This window comes from Miniopterus natalensis, chromosome 6 (assembly GCF_054644295.1).
Source record: "Miniopterus natalensis isolate mMinNat1 chromosome 6, mMinNat1.hap1, whole genome shotgun sequence".
In the NCBI taxonomy this organism is placed as follows: domain Eukaryota; kingdom Metazoa; phylum Chordata; class Mammalia; order Chiroptera; family Miniopteridae; genus Miniopterus; species Miniopterus natalensis.
In genome coordinates this window covers 69,759,346-69,773,548 of record NC_142086.1, presented here as the reverse complement: position 1 = coordinate 69,773,548, position 14,203 = coordinate 69,759,346, and the positions used below count along the sequence as shown (strand labels likewise).

Here is a 14,203-nt window from a genome sequence, read left to right as displayed (position 1 = left end):
CCCAATCTGTCACTTTTCCTCTATTCAGTTTACTGCATAGTTATTATCAATAAGCTAACTTTTACTAATATTCATCAATGGTTTTTCTTATTTCGGTGTTACTACAATAATTACAGAAAGAAACATTAATCTAAATCAGCTTATGTTTATTAAAAATTAAAACAAAACGTGTTCTAGAAGAAAAGAAAATAAGACTTTTCCAGAATAAAGGAAAACAGTATTACCAGTTATTGGCCTCAACCAAATTCAGGACCTGGATAGAATGTTTAGACAAAATGGGATTAAGTCCAGAAGGAGTTGAAAGAGAATTTGAACAGGTGTCTGTATACATCTGTCGTCATTTGTAATGACCAAGAGACAAGACCTCTGGTTCTAACTTTGTCTTGTAATATATGTGTATTGGTCTTAGAAATGTAAATACATTGAACTCCCTCCAATTTAAGAGTTCAAACATTGGAAGCAATCAAAGCTTGTATTTTAAAAAATAGCACTTGTAAATAAGAGCTGTAGTGATGTTTAAATGGTTCTTTTAGGATTTAAAACATTGGGTACATGATTATTAAATAACCGATTTACATATTCTAAAATAAATTTTTTATTTTAAAACTCTCAGAATCATGTGCCTCAACTGGTTGATTTGCACTAATCCAAAAAAATTGAAGAGGAAAGTATTTGCTGAGATAACTGAATTCTGATTTGAAATATGCCAGTGATTTTTTTGTTGTTTGTTTTTGGCACTTGGAAAAGAACTCCTACAAATTGCATAACAAAAATTAGCTTTTATCGCATTTAAAATTTTGCATATTGGATAAAAAGATGGCCTTGGGCAGGAACAGATCTCTTGTATGAATGTCAGATCTGCTGTGTTGTCATGTTATTTAATCCTTAATTCCATTATCCCTATCTGTAAAAGGGAGAAAATAGTTACGTGTCCTAGAGTAATTTTGAGGACTCAGTAAAATATTTTAAGCACTTAGAACAATGCCTGATGCATAATGATATATGTTAGTTGTTACCTATCTACTTATTAACCTATTTTAAAACTTGTCTTCCTATTGTTCAGTGAAAACAGTTTAAAGACAATTTACTTTGAAAGCTATTTATATTAATTTTAAAATTCCCTCTGGCTATTGAAGATTTCTCAGTGTCTTCTGTTGAAACAAAGTGAAGGGTTAAGGAAATAAATTGCCCTATTAAGTTGATCTGGATTCTAAGATCAGGTTTAAGTTTTAATAAGAGATAAATGTATATTATTTCACTTAGTTTTCGTTGTCAGTTTTATCAGCTTTAGCACAGTGAGACAATTTTGCTCTTGTCTTGGAATGAATAATTAATTGTAGTAATGAACCCAACTATAACAACATATTAATTGCAAAATCAACATGCAAGTGGCTTTCAACTTTCCTCGAAACCCTTAAACCTTAAAGTAACTAAAACATGCATCTCCTATGAACAGAGTTACTTGAATCATTTCTGCACGGCTGCTCCAGCACTGTCAAAACAAAAGAAGTCATTGAATACTAGGATTAAGCACTTTGCAAGCCTGCATTTGAACTTAATTAGAAAGTGAGGAATACAGCTCAAAGCTTATCAAAATGGACTCAGGGATATTTTCTCTCATATGTTTGATATAGTTTTGTTTCTAAGAAGGTAGGGTCTTTCCATGGGGTATACATTAGAAATAATGTTGGAGATCTAATTGTGTTAGAAGAATAGAGAAAAATGACTAATAACAGATGCCTCTGGCTGCCTTGTGAAGTGACCCCTGAACAATAACCTAATTTGTGACAGCTCTGCTATCCAAGAAGGAAATAACCTCTGTTCAGCCCCTTGCCCCCGAGGCCCGGGGAGGGGATTTCACTAGTGTGCACACTGCCTTGCATCACACTTCCCATTGCCCATTCCCCAGGGAGCCTTGGAAACCCGAAACCGAACCGTGAGGAGCTTAGTGGAGGCCTGTGGGGGGCTGCGGGGACTCTTACTCACTAGAAGGAGTAGAGAAAGAAGATTGTAGAATATTGTACTTTGACAAGTAGTCTGAATTGAAAACACACCAATTTAAAGAATCAGAGGAGGACACCATCACCACAACTGGAATAAGAGGAAATCTGTTAAAACTCTTTGGAGAAACAATCAGGAAAAGTTAGAAGGAAAAGAGTTTTTAAATGAGACTTGGGATTCTTCTCACAGATGTATATTTATGACTGCTGTAGAGACATACAAACGATAAGGGAAGCTGCAGGTTGTGCAGAGGGAAAGGAGCGAAGTCACGTTGACGCGGGTCCACGGCACAGTCGTTTCAGGGCAATTTTCCTGTTAACTTTTTGTTCATCTGCTTCTTTTCTGCGGGGTGGTGTGATTCACCTTTGAAAGGTCTTTGTGTGCACCGTGTTTTACAATCTCCTTAGCTACAATCATCTGTGCTTCTGCCCTTCATCTGACACTGTCTTTGCTCTGAATAGGAAAATACAGCAGGAGTTCCTAGAGCTGGAAGGGTAGAATGTTAACAAGTGGAGACTCGGCAAGGAGTCTTGCTCTTGGTAGAACTAGGACTATTATAATATTATGTGTTTGTGTGTGTGTGTGTCTGTGTGTGTGTGTGTGTTGAGTGAGACTGTAGAAGTCTGACTTAAGAGGCTAGAGAAAATAAACAAGGTAACTTGTATCAGTCAGGGTCCCGATGAGAGATACATCTCATAATCAAGTCTTGAAAGTGAGGGGAGTTTAATAAAGGAATTGTTATGGACACATGGCTAGGACTAATGGGAACTGTCAAGAGCTGACCTAAACTATCTGGAGCTTGGACCACCTGTAGACTTCAGAGGTACCTGGAGGGAATGGGCACGGAGATCCAGAAAGAAGAGCTGAGGCTCTAATAGAGGCATTATCTCCCCTGACAGAAGCTGTGGTCTTTGGTAGAGACATTGACAAACTCTGATGGCCCTTCAGGAAGGGAGAATGCGGGAATGAATATTTATTCCCAACCTCCAGTCTCTTGCCAATGACACTCACTGGCTGAAAGAAACTGGAATCCAGAGAGCAAGGAGCCCTGCGGTGAAGTCCTTGGAGTTAGTCCCACATGGCCCAGAGGACAATGAGGAGTGGCCAGTGGGTCTTGAGGGGCCAACAGAAAATATCCAGGACACAGGAACCAAGTGCCTGGAATGAACAACCAGGATTTATAGTTATTTAAGAAGTATTTTCTCCTGTGATAGGTATCCTTAAAGGTGTGGAGAACACAAAGATGAGAAAGTAGGCACAGTCCCTGGCCTGTTTGAAGCTCATATTCTAGTAATTCTTATAATGTGCATGTGCATGGGTGTGCATGCATTTCTCACTTACATGAATACATGTATATGCATGTAGCTACATAGGATCTTAGAATATGTACTTTTGTGTGCATTTTTCCTCTCCCACAATTTCCAAATTTTCCTCTGGTGGACAGAAAAATTCACATTTCCTGGAGGCAAATTAGAAGTGTTATAGGAAAATAAAGGAGGAAACTAATGTTCAGTTTGGTTTTGTGTATTTTAAAAATTTTTTCCAAGCAAGACTTTTGAAAATTAAAAGGGAAGGCACCTGAGGGGAGAGGCGTTTTCAAATAATGCCGCAACAAGATTAAAAAACAGGAAAGAGGGAGATGCACAAAAATCAATCCTGACCTCTGCTCCCAAGATGTAAGTCCCCCAGGGCTTTGAGGGGAGCCATGTGGTAGTAGGTCCTGACCACTAAGGAGAGATAGAAGGAGTGGATAGATATAAGGATGTTGAGATGGCTGAGTGAGTTTTGGGAAGTTCCAGGGTTTACCTCAAAAATGAGCATGCCTGTGTCCCATTCTTTGTCATTCAAGTTATCATGTGACATCCTTCATGTGTGAACACGGAGGCCAGTTTTGTAGTTGTTGGGCGAGGGTTTCAGTAGCCTCATTAACTATGTGCTGCCTGTGGGGCCTGCTTAGTTTGGGGCAGAAAAATAATATCCTGTCCTCTGATATTTCCCCAACACCCGTCAACTCTGCCCATAGTCCAGAACACTTATTAGCCTCCTCTCAATTTTCTCAATCATTAAGCGAGGCTCTTGAAGCACTAATAGAGTGAACAGTAATGACACGGAAAGAAAAGCCCACTGGACAATGCAAAAGTGGCCCATGGTAGGCTGGTTTAGGTGACGTGTCAACTACCTGCTCATGCTGACTACCTAGCGCACTGTAAATTGTAATCACAAGTAACTCAGTTACAAGAACTTGTTTTAACTTTTTTCTTCTTATTAATTGTCGTGTTCCTGGAAAACACCAACAATAGGCATTGTTATTTTTTACGTTAATTGAAATATAATAATAATGTCTTTTTATCTTTATTTTTCAGGATTCATTGAAAACAAACCACTGTTTCAAGAAGTCACCAGTTGTTGTAGAGAAAGGAGCTATTTAGAGCTTTTGGGAAAAAGTCACAACTGAATTTGTACCCTGACTGGTAAGTAATTTAACTTTCCTAAACTTCACTTGTTTGTATTAAAAAAATAAGGGTAATAATGCCAAACTCTGTGGGTGTGGGACACATGAAATATGCATGAAAATCTAATTCTCCTGCTCTGCCATTCCTCCTTTTCACTTGCCATCACCAATCTGGCAATATTTCCTTGGGTCCTATCAAAAACACTGACCAGTGATATAATCTTCGTTTATCCAGTTCCATGTTGCCCGTTAATGTGTTCTATCATTCCTGAAGACCTCAACATGCTAGGGACATGAAAGCTTAAATGGATAAAAAGCTATTTGTCCCATATTTTGCTTCCTCTTATCTTGGCTTACATCTTGAAAACAGAAAATATTGCCCACATGCAAATGTGTTTTTCCCCTCTAAGATTCCTTTCATCCAGACACGAAGCTAAAGGTGCCAGGCTCTTTGCATTTGCTGCCAGTCTAACAACGCTTCATAAACAGAGCCAATTTTGAAGAAAGTCAAAGCCTAAAATAAAATCTGTGCCTCCTTACCCGTGTCTAATTAAGGGGATGCACATGTAAAATAGAGCACACTGGATGTCAAATCCAAGATTACTTAAGCAGACAAATAGAAGGAAAAAAATAGGAGCCCTGCTTTATCATTCATTTCCCATCAGTACTATAAATAATTGATTCTACAACTACCGGAATATGAAATTTAGCCATAGTATTGTCATGAAAACTGTAAAATTAATGGTGTAAAAAATTACCTCACAAATACTGTCATGCAAGGATATTGGTAACCAGTACTAGAAATGGCAATGAGACATTAGGCTTTAAATAAATTCCAGGAGGAAACTATATAATATCCTATTAAATGTTATTGATTCCTGAAAACTTTACATGAGACATGAAGAAGTTCCAGCTTCTTCAAGAGCAGACAAAGTCCTAAAGTGCTCTCCCAATGAGATATTCTGGAAGCTATTTTTGGATATCTGGGATGATGATACTCAATTCACCACATTTGTATTAAATCTGGATGGAGAATGAATATTTTCAGGTTAACTTTAACCAAAAAACTTATAAGCATATATGAACAGCCCATGGACATAGACAATGGACAGGCGGGGTCCTGGAAGGGGTGGGAGATGGGTGGGGGATATGGGGGACATCTCTAATACTCTCAACAGTAAAAAAAATTTAAAAAGAAATCTGTCTTTAAAAAAGTAAGACAAACAACCAAAAAATGATGATGAATGTATTATGAGTAAGATATTTAATTAAGAATGGTTTTGTAAATGGGGGAGCTAATAAGTGTGTTTAGATTATGTGAAAGAAAAAGGGAAGGTATAGCTAATATTCAGATATTTAACATACAGTTATGTATACACACATCCATACATGCACACACTTACATACACCCACATCTATAAAAATGCTTTGTGCAAAATTTTAAAGGTTTAGAGAAAGTTGATTAACTCTCTAAGCTCAGCATAAAAGAATGAATAACTAATGTCAACGTCCTGGTTTTGATGTCTTTACTCACTGAAGATGTGTTAACATTGGGATTGGCTGACGAAGGGTCTACAGCCCATCCCTGCACATTTCTTTGCAACTAGCTGTGCATCTATAACTACTCAAAAACAAATGTTTTTAAAGTTGTGATAATGTTGAACTAAAATGATTTTTTAAAGTAAATAGAACATTTAGAGAAAAATTACGCTGTGGGTATGAAAGCAAGATAATACTAAATGGGAATTAAAAATGTACAAGTAATTAGAGGCATTAAATTTGACCCTAGGATTTAACATAGAAAGTGAAAGATCAGTAGGAATTTAAAAATCCATTTTTCTTGTGTAGAAAGACAATTATTTTATGCATTACTTAGAGTTCATGGTTATAATCACTATCTAGAATTTTATGTGGGAAGCATGGTAGAAAGAAAAGAATATTTCACTTTTGAAACTACATGTGAAACATACTCTAGGGATAATTTAAAACAAGATTATGAATCACTTATTCCGTTTCCCTGTTTTAATGGAAAGTCCATTTTGATTATATAACAACATAATAAATGCTTTCTTTTGAGTTCATGAAACATCTTAATTCTGTATAGTGAACTTAGAAAGCCTCAGTATCCTCATCTGAAATCCAGGGCAATAATGCATTTTCAATGTTATTTTTATATTCTTTAGCACTATAAAATATTTGTTACAATTAACTTATCAGTTAATAGAAACCGTGAAATATCTCATAAAATGGCCACATACTTTATAAAACACAACAGGGATATGCTTTAAAACTATATTAAAGAATGAAATTAAGTTTCCTGGATTCATTTTAGATGTTCATTTATTTTCTAAGTAAAAATTAACAAATAAAAAATAAAGTCTTAATGCACAAACACAGATAATGTAACTTGGTTTTTCTATAACATTTTATTTGAAATCAATATGATCTATTTGTATAAATGTGAGCTTTATGAATCAGCAGTTTTCGATCCTTACCTGGAGAGTAGCAGGATTTCCAGAATGTGCTAAAAGAATTACTTAAGTATATCATTGGGGAAAGAGCTATTCAAGTCGACTAGGTCGCTTACATAATCTCCTTTCAAACTATCAGCTATGATGTCATCGTCTACTAACTTCTGTCCCCCTGTGGTACATCATCAGGGTGACATGGTCTGGAAATCATGTTTTCTCTTTGTCACTCCACTCTGATTATCCCGGTTAAAATAAGAAATTTGCTTTTATATTTTATTGACTCACTTGATGTACAATATATGCTAGTTTTGTGGGATTTTCAGTCCACTGTTTTAAAAGGAACAGTATTCCTCCACATAAACGATATTTCGGCAGCTTTGGGAATGTATGTAGACATTAATATGAAAGAAGAGTTGGGAAGAACAGCATCTGAACTGCTGAGAAAATTACTGTCAGCCATAGTGCTCAGAACTGGCTTGTGTCCACCTGGTGCCGTCTGGTCCTGTGGTCTCACTGAAGGCAGCGCTCTGCATATTATCTTTGATCGAGTTACACTTGAATGATTTTGGCTGAAGATGGAACATTTTCCTACTCTTCAGAGCTTTATGGTTACACTTGCTAGTAAACCCATGGAGTTATTTATTTATTTTCCTCTGTGAGTTAGTTCTGAATTATAGTTCTGGATTTTAAATTCACAATATAAATTTTGATTTGTTAGAGAAAAAAATATATAGTATCTAGACATAATAACCCAATGCAGTCTTGGTTTTGTTTTTGTTTTTAACTACAACATTGAAATGAATTATCATTATAGCATATCTAACTATCTTAGACTGCTAGGGCTACTATCACAAAATACCATAGACTGGATGACTTAAAAAATAGACATTGATTTTCTCACAGTTCTGAATCTGGAAGTCCAAGATCAGGGTGCCAGCATGGTCAGTTACTGGTGATGGCTCTCTTCCTGCCTTGCAGATAGCCACTTTCTGTCTTCTGTATGGAAGAGAGAGAGAGGTCTGCTGTCTCTTATAATGGCACAAATCCCATCACGATGGCCCCAAGATACTCATGACTTCATCTGACCTTAATTACTCCCAAAGGCCCCAAATCCAAATGGTGCCACATTGGAGGTTAGAGCTTCAACATATGAATTTCAGGGGAATACAAACATTTAGGCCATAACGTCTACTATATTACGAATTTCTCTTAAAAACATTTTTTAACAATTTCCGCAGCACTTAACAACCACCATTCTAAGAGCACCATACGATTTTATACTGAAAATAAACTTTTTAGAGTTTATAAAGTGCTTCTAAGTAATCGTGATATTTGCTTCTAGAAAATACTAGGAGACAGGAAAAACTACCTGTTCTTTACAGTTGAAACTAAGTCTCAGAGAGGTTCCATGAGTTACCTGCCATGGTACTAAGACAGGAGCCCAGGTTTTCATGCTGGTTTACGAAGACCTCAAAGTCCCTAAATGACTTCTTACTATTCTATAATAAAATATGTTTCCCAAAGTTTCTGTTTCTTCTCTCATTTCTTTTTACTAATAGTTTGGATAGTATTTTTAAAGTCATAATTACTATCTAAAAATTTCAGGGTTACAGCTTTCTAGGAACTCACCATGGGTGGGTAGCAGGTTTCTTTAACATATTTCACCAGAGCATTTTCTGTGGTTCAAAACAGTGGGAATATTCTCAATGTTCTGCTAAAAAGTTATTACAAGAAGAAGCAAAAATGTAAAGCCAAATATTAATGATATATATATTTTTCTATTCTTGTTTCAGTACTCTCTCCAAATTCTGTCATATTTGTATATTTCTCTCAATATGCAGACCTCAAACTAAACAAAACACTTCAGTAGGAATCTAATCTAGTTTAATTCACATCTGGAATGATTATTTTGAAGTCAAATAGCTTTTGGGTTGATATCTGATATCTAAATTCATAACTTAAGGGATGTGTGACCTGGAACAGTTTAATTGTTTTTATACTAAAAATTTTAGCTAATTTTACTCTATATAAAATTGAGGAAAATAATAAATCTATTAAATGACATATCTCATTGGGTAGTAGGCATATATATGGTAGAAAGATAATTAGCTAATTATCTCTCTTCACTATTACAATTAGAATACTAGTTTCTTTGTTGTACATAACACTGCTTTGAAGCCAGCATATTGTTTTCAGTTTTGAAAATAGTTAAGATTCAGAAATTTGAGTCACAATATAAAAACATTATTGTTGATAAGTGATGAGTAGTCAGTACATTTTACATATTCATTATAATACATTTTTATGAATGAAAATAGGAATGAGAGCCAGTGTTACTGGTTAATGTGAACATCTACTTCAATGAAGTTTTAAGCCTCTTAGGGAATTACAATTTTTAGCCTATTGACTATAATAATTAATGGCCATATTAAAAGACCATTCTAGGAGGTTAGCCTGTATATTTAAATTTCTATCTGGTTGAACTGAACTCACAAGCTATCATCAGGAGGTATCTCGGGGTTAGAAGGACGCGTAAGCCTGTCTTCATTTATATGCCAGAGAACAGACTGGGGCTTAGGCATTCTCAGCATGATGTATCCAGAGTTAAAAGATTAGGAATTCATCTAAAATAACCTGTTTATATTAATATTTTACAGTGACATACAAGACGTGATGGTAATGTGGCACCAACAAATAAACCTACATGTCTTTTTTTTTTTTTAATTTAAGCACTGCTCATGAATAATATCATCAAATGCTATATTTAATATCTGCTCTGATCACAGTTTTCTTTAAGTCTGACAGTGGCTCCTTCAAACATACAAAAAAAGAACATTCTCTTTAAGATGGAGTTCAGTTCATCATTTCTCTGGCATTTATGGTTTTATATCTTAGCCCCAGAACTTAGGAATATACTGTGCTTCAAGGATAGGCTAGGGGGTGAATTGTGAAATGTGTTCAATTTCCATTTGAAATTGATCAAGTGGGCCTGGGTACGGCCTGATGGCGGCAAATTTGGGATGGGAGGAATGGATGCAGCTTTCGGATCTATGAGCAAATGATGAAGTTTACCACAACCTTCCAAGCCTGTTTATAAACACTTGAATAAATCAGTTAATGTTATTATGCCAGGATGGTTGTCCTTGCTGAGCTTGATTTGCTGTACATTTAAAGAAAAAATTATTAATCAGAAAACCCTAGGGACTAACTAGTATTATGCATAAGGTTCATTTCTTCTTTATACTCTTTGTATATTTAATTCCCTTGCATTTAAAAGGAAGTATAGTCTCAAAAAATTAGACATTCTCTATTAACATTTTTCTTGTAGTGGCATTAGTAAAAATTAAATGATTTTTTAAATCTTAATTCCTTAATTAATTTTATATGCCACTTATTAATTTATGTTGCAACCAAAAGGTTGACCCTATATATAATTCTTTCACATACTTATTAAAGATTTGGATTTGAACATATAAAGTACAATCAGAATAAAAATTTAAAGTACAAAATATAGGAAGGGAAGCAAAAAACTAATGAAATAGGTTATTTGGGTTACTTTAGGTAGAAATATCAAATATATACTAAATTACTGCATAGTGTTTTATAAATTACTATTATATCTCTAAAGAAAATATTTTTCCCCATTTCAAGTATCAGTTGAGCATCTCTGAATTTTAAAAATTCATCTTTAAAAAAATCATAGAAATCTTCTGGCAGCACTCAGAAGATTTAATTTGGAATTTGAAGTATTAAAATAGCCCAAATATCCCCTATAATTTAAGCTGATGAATACCAATGGAGGCACCTAAGGAGACTATTCTTTGATTCCTCATACCTACAGCCCTAGAATTCTTTTTAATTCATTAATTATGAACATAATTCCCAAAATTTCCTTCCAGAAATCAGTTGTCACATACCTTTTCAATCAATTCTTGGTTTCAGGTAGACAGAGTGCATCCAACTTAACTGCAATAAAAACCATATCAAGTCAATATAATTTTACACAATGGAATTGATAACAGTTTTCTATTTTTGTGGAATATATGAAAGCAATAGCTGACATAAAATCTTTAATAAACAGGTTTGCAAAGACGTATAGGATCAATATGAGAATAATGAAAATATTTATCAATTTTTTAAATGAAAACCTTTAAATCTATGTACTGTAGAATATGCACAATTCCTGGGTAAAATTAATTGCTATCCACAGTGTCACATTTCCTCAAAGCACTTTATTATTTTTTTTAAATTATTGGAAAATTTCAAACAGCTGAACATCATCTAAAAGAATATATCCAACATCTACATGGTAGTAGATGATAGTAGCAGGTATGCATTCTTACATATTTGAAGATAGCTGACTATTTGATTCATAGTTTAATAACTTATTTTCTACTTATACAATACATTTTGTTGAAATATAACAACCAAGAAAAAAATACAAAAAATATCCAGATGAAGAAAAAGTCCTTTGTTAGCTAATCCAGAGTCTGTCCTGCACCACTGTCAGTACCTGCATCTTTATACCTGAAGATAAACACCATCTGGAATTGTAACATTGTACCTTAGCTTAGGTTTGAACTCTTAGACTTAGAGTCATAGAGCATGTTTTCTTTTGCATCTGCCTTTTCTCAATGTTATGTTTGTGAGATTTTTACATCCTGCTATATGTAGCAAATTTATTCATGCTCCTTGCTGCCAGCGTCCCATTGCATGAATATAACATACCCATTGCACTTTTTTTTTTTTTTTTGACTGTTTGCATTGTTATCAGTTGGGGGCTATTATGAATTGTGCATCCGGAAATATTTCGGCACATATCTTTTAGTGAACATATGTAGCCATTTTTATTGAGCAATAGAATTGTTTGCTCATAGACATGTTTGTATTCAGCTGTCGCTGAGAACCATAAACAGCTTCTAAACTAGTTGATCCAGTTTACTCTCAACTGCTGGGTATATAATTCAAAATTGTAACCCCTTTTACTTTAGCTATCCTAGTAGGTGTAGACTGATATTCGAGGAACAGAGACTTATATAGTCAAAGAATTCCTGAAAACAACTGAAACAGAAATAAAACTGTTAAATGTTCTATAAGCCTTAAAAGTGAAACCCTGAAAACTTTTGGCGTATCTTTTCTATCTGACAAAAACCTGTAAGTTAACATTTAATTTCACAGTTTCAGGGCTCTAATAAAATATAAATAGCAAAGCAAAATGCAGGTGCATTCTCCTAGGTAATTAAATAATTCGTGAGTGAGCCTGTTCAACAATGACATTGAAAGGACATGCAGCCATCCTCCTGCTTTACTTCCATGTCAGGGATATTTTTTTCTTAACCAAGAGATGGTGAGAAAAATCTCACCACACATAAAAGGCTTAAGCAAGGTCACTCAAACCCAGAAAGCAAATTCACTTTAACTTTCACAATCTGGCATGATATTGTAAGTTTCACAAGGGAATTATTTTTATCATCAGCTAACAACCACACGTTAAGTGAAAAGAGAGCGCCTAGCCGATATCTTTTAATTAAAAATGGAAATTACGAGTCATAAATATTAAATATGTAAACAACAAATTCTCTACAATAATATACACTTTCAAGCATTTTCTTGACTCTTAATACAATGTCATATAAAACAACATGGGGCATTTTTCTTTATCCCCCTTTTTACCGGCTATATTTCAATTTTGGGCCCTTTATAAGAAAGATATCTTTGCTTAGAATGTTGTGTTATGAAGATCTAGATTAAGCACGGGACTGTAAAAATAAACAGTTTATATATTATCAAAATATGTCACCCCATTCATGTATTCAATAATTATGTTTTTAATAATCAGTTGAATTTCTTTGAAGAGATACAATTTAGATCTCCTTCAAAAGAACCTGATCCCTCAAGTTGAGAAAAATTCCTAAATAGGTTAAAAAAAACCAAGCAACGTTCTTTGCTCAACACATATTTTCCCACTTGCATGGATGGCATTTAAAACACCTGCTGTTGTAAATGATCTTATTATCATTAACAGCCAAACCCAGGAATGGTAGCGTGCTTGCTGCCCTGTGTTCAAATAGTCCATCTGTTTGCAATTAGTTAAACCATCAATGTCTACCTACAGCAAGGCATTTTGTGTTGTATGTGGCAGCTGCTATAAGGACAGAACTTTCATTTAACCCAATGACATTTGATATTTTCTAATCTTCTTCATTGTGTGTGTGTGTATAAATATATATATAATATTTACCTGTTGTGAGATTCCATATGGTTATAGCATTTCCATTTTCTATGTGTTTTAAAATTGGGGGAGACTAGGAACTCGGGAATCAAACTGTTCACTTACAAGTTAAATCGTTTATCTAGTTCATTGATTTTTATTTCTAGTGCTATACAAAGACTCCAAGGCAAAATAATTTTGGAAAGAAAACTACTTTATTTTAAGCGGGTTTTTTCAAGAGGATCCATGTTTTGGATATACAGGTTTAACAAATAAAAGATACAAGTATTTAGAAGAAAACAAACTTTAAAAAGCAAGCAAGCAGAAATCCGCACTGGAGAACCGGCTACAGCTAGTCTGTCCGTGGTGGCAGAGGGAAGCTCGCCCCCGCATGACCGTTGCTACTGCAAGGGCTCTCACCTACCGCGGTCGCCAAGGTCAGAAACTTACGGAAAATGACTCGAGGTTTTCTTTATTTGGGGGACAGACCTAGAGAGGGTCACTGTGGGGGTTCTGTTGTTGTGGCTGTTGTGTTCGTCTGTTTCAATGGTTTTACATTTCTGACTATAGGTTACAATGCACATGTAGAGGAACAGCAAGATGTTAGCTTTGTTTCTATAAAACCGGTAAGTGTGACAGAGAAGAAAATAGCAGTTATAGCAATGTTATGATGCCTTCGTTATTCTTGATTCAAAAAATATTTATTGAGCATCTCCTCTGAACCAGATTCTGGGGCTAGGACAGTGAAAAAACAAAAGTCTGATTTTCATGAAGTTTATGGTTGAGCAGGGCTGGCAGCAAGTAACAGACCGACAAACGTGCGGCTCAGCTGTCGAAGGCCAGGAGCCCGAGCCGGGGCCTCCGGGGAACGTGAAGTCCATCAAGTCTGATTTTGGTCGCTGCTGAAGAGAGCACACGCCCGAGGCAGCTGCCGAGGGGATTTGAATTCGGGGGCCCGGGAGGCCCTAGAGTGGCCGGGCGCGCTGGGTGGTTCTAGGGAGGGATTAGGAAGGGGGGCAGCTGGTCCTGACTTGTGCTCGGGGGTGGAAATAGGGTTCAGAGGCGCTG

At 35.5% G+C, this 14,203-nt stretch overlaps 1 long non-coding RNA gene across 1 annotated transcript in view; it reads left to right on the top strand.

Annotated features, from left to right (window-relative positions):
• LOC148092940 (uncharacterized) overlaps positions 1-13,370 on the top strand; it is a 148,696-nt gene extending 135,326 nt beyond the window's left edge. Inside the window, exons 2-3 of the long non-coding RNA XR_015714654.1 lie at positions 4,365-4,472; positions 13,303-13,370. This is a non-coding gene — a long non-coding RNA (uncharacterized LOC148092940). The remainder of the gene's footprint in view (positions 1-4,364; positions 4,473-13,302) is intronic.
• Positions 13,371-14,203: the final 833 nt, after the last annotated feature.